At 53.9% G+C, this 3,425-nt stretch overlaps 1 pseudogene; it reads right to left on the bottom strand.

The window, feature by feature from the left end:
- Positions 1-2,710, bottom strand: part of LOC102751836 — a 2,857-nt pseudogene extending 147 nt beyond the window's left edge.
- Between the last annotated feature and the right edge of the window lie 715 nt (positions 2,711-3,425).

Below are 3,425 nucleotides of genomic sequence, written 5' to 3'. Positions count from 1 at the left end.
CCCCCCCCCCCCCCCCCCCCGCATTCAGGTAGAGATCTGGAATAACCATGATGTTCCTCTCCAGGAAAATCTTATCTGTTTCTAGAGTTGTTGGCCCATTGGCACCTTCAGCGATGATCTTGGCTTTGATTCTGGGTGTACTGGACTTGGTCAGGTGCTTCTCACTAGCAGCAGGGATCAGTATGTCACAGTGGGCCTCTAAGATGCTCCCTTCATAAAGCTCTGCCTTAGGGAAATCTGGGATTGATACATGCTGCAATTTTAAGTCTTCCAGTTCCTTTGGGTCAATACCATCTGGATTCCATAGACTCCCATCAGATGCACCAACACCAACACATTTAGCACCAAAACCATGCAAATATCTCATAGAGTGAAGGCCCACATTACCAAATCCCTGAACAACAAATGTTTTATCTCCAAACCCTGGTATCATTCCTAAAATGCTCATATAAGAAGCTTCATTGATGAAGCTTTTGATTCCATGGAAAACTCCCCAGCCAGTAGCAGAGATCCATCTCTGGGCTGATGGGCTTGCCAGTGCCACAGGCATGGGCATTAATAGCATAGTCCCCAATGGTGCTAGCACAGGTGTCCGCAATCCAGGACATCTCTCGCTCCCCATGTTCATATCTGGTGCAGGCACACCAATGCCCAGACCAATAAAGCCCTTCTTTGCCAGTTCCATGGTAAACCTCCTTGTGATCTTTCCCAACTCATTATCGGTATAGTTCTTGGGGCTGATCATAACACCAGCGTTGGCACCCCCAAATGGCACATGAACATGTCGTCAGAGAAGCCAAAGCTTTCACCTCATCCATCTACACTCACCTCAGTGCTGTCAGGAATACCTACCTCCCCGGCAGGGCGTGTGGTGCTGGCGGTGCTGGACCTGGTAGCCCTGGATGACCTCCCAGGAGCCGTCGTGGCACCAGATAGGGAAGGACAGGCTCAGCACATGGTCGCAGGGCTTGATGATCCTCAGGATGCCCGCACCCACTTCTGCTTCTGCTCCTCCCTCGCTCTCCCTCCCGGGCCTTGAGGTCCTCCACCAGCTTGTCCTCCATGATGCTGGCGCACAGTGGAAGAAGCCCTCCACCCTCCTGAAGAAGTCGGGTCGTCCTGGCGGTCAGCCGCTGCCTGGCTGCAGTGTCACCAGGAAGGTGGCGGGAGCTCCGGCTGCAGGGTGGTGGCTGCGGGCTGCCTGCAGGCCAGGCCAGCCCAGCAGCGCAGCCAAGTCAGCTGCACCGGAGCCCAGGGCTGCAGCCTGATGCCTCACCCAGGCAGTGGGACATGGAGGGGGGGGAGGAGAAGTTCTCTGAGAGGCTCCGGACCAGGGGAGGGAGGGATGGCCCTGCAAGGGCTGCCCTTTTAAGCCGCAGCTTCCTGCCCTCAGGAGCGGTCCCTCCCCTTGGCGCCCTCTGCCTACCCAGGAGGAAGGACTTTGGGCTCCCGGCCAAGGTGGCCTGTGAATGGCAGGGGGTGGGGCGGGCGGCCCTGGCCTCCCTGGAGCCTTGCCTCCTCCTCCTCCACGGTCTCCCAGGCCTCCCTGGCGATGGTGCCTGCAGGCCAGGCTGCAGGACACCAGATTTTTATTTTGTTTTCCTCTTCAACATTTTTGACACTATTCTAATAGTTTTATTCAGTATTGAAAGCTTTTAAGGAAAGTTTGGCTACTTTTGTACAAAACTTTTTTTGAAAAAATACTTGTTAACTTATTCTATTTTAACCTGCCAAATTCTATAAAAAGTTAAGAAATAAAAAGAAAAGAAATAAAAAGAAAAAAGAAAAGAAAATGACAAGCCTCACTGCATGGCCCACGTGACTGTGCAAGCCCCACGTGACTGTGCAAGCCCCATGCGGACCCAAGCAAGTTGCCGTTGCCGGGCATGCGCACTTGAGCCGTGTCAGTTGCCGGGCATGCGCACTTGAGCCGTGTCAGTTGCTGTGCATGCGCCTTGCTGCCAGCATCCTGGGAGGAGAAGGGAGGAGAGGCGGCCGTGTTCCTGCGTCACGTCCTTTCTCCCATTGAGACTGAACTGGTAGGTGCAGAGAGCAGCGCCCCCAGGACTCTAAGGAGCATGGGAGAGTGGGAGGAGGAGCCCCGGGCTTGGTAGGGGCGGCGTGCGGGTTGTGGCCTCCTAGGGGGAGGGCCGGAGGTCGGGGCCTTTCTCCTCTCAGGCATCATGGCTGCCGGGGCCCTAGGAGTCCCCGCGTGACCTGGACAAGGAGGGTGGTGGGCCCGGGAGGACAGGGGTCAATAAAGGGTCTGGGTCCTGTGAGCACCAGGAGCAGGAACACAGAATCCAGAGTCATCCTTGGGGCCCTGGGCAGGAGATGGGGCGATAGTAAAGGAAGGGCCTAGAAAGGGGAAGGCCCTGGGACCACAGCCGCCAGGGGACCGCAGTGCGCCAAGCAGAGGCCAAGGGAGAGGCGGGCACAGCCGCTGCACCCCCGCTGGCCAGCTCTGCCTCCGTGCCCACAGCACGGGGCGGCATTCAGAGACTCGGGCCTGTCTGTGGTCCAGCTGAGCTCTATTTAAGGGGAAATGGGGCTCTTCACCGGGAGGGCGGCAAGAGCAACCATCTTGCAGCATTTTTCCTAAATGTCTTCATACCGGGGATCCAGCTGTGAGGGCAGCCCTCGCCTTTGTCACCCGCTGGAGGGGATGACCCTGCCAGAGGGTCATGACATGATGTCTTCGCAAGCCCATGTGCTTGGTATAACTGGAAAGCCTGTGCACTTATTTTTAAAGTACTTTCACAGTAAAAATAAAGGAAAGAAATCATTTAGCCAAGAAAGTGGGATAGCTATTCTTTTATACATTATCCTAAACCAAAATGTTCTACTTCCAGTGTGAAATATGAGTTGGTGTGTAAGTGCAAGATCCTTCTTGAAAAGAATACTAGGAGAAAATGAAGAGTCTCCCCAGCCAGTTGAATCCGTGCTTGTGAGTCCTCCAGTATTTGGTGTTGTGTATTACCAAACATTTCGTTTTCTGAAAGCCCTGTGTAAAGAAAATAGATAAAGTAGGAAAAGCTTCAGTTCTGGTAAGGAGAAGAAATCACTGATCCAGGATAAATCCATAGGAAGGTTTCATTGTTTTAGGAGAATTCCATTCATTTGCTTCACTCTTTTCCAATGTTGTAGTAAACTTTGGTTCATCTATATCTATCTATATCTATAAAAGACTAAGTGACCGTCCCAACTGAAAAAAACGAATGGACCACGGAACAGGCTGTGTGGGGTGACCAGCCTGGCAGGGGGGTTAGTGAGGGATGACCAAATGACTGAGCAGCAGGCTGCATGGAGTGACCAGGTCAGCGGAGGGGGGTATTGCTGTGAGGGGAGACCAGGCTGGCATGGGGGGCAGTTGGTGGTGACCAGACCAGCAGGGGGGCGCACACACTGTGAGGTGAGGTGCACCC

The sequence above is a fragment of the Myotis davidii genome, unplaced genomic scaffold (assembly GCF_000327345.1).
Source record: "Myotis davidii unplaced genomic scaffold, ASM32734v1 scaffold544, whole genome shotgun sequence".
In the NCBI taxonomy this organism is placed as follows: Eukaryota; Metazoa; Chordata; class Mammalia; order Chiroptera; family Vespertilionidae; genus Myotis; species Myotis davidii.
This window is presented reverse-complemented; position numbering and strand designations above follow the sequence as displayed.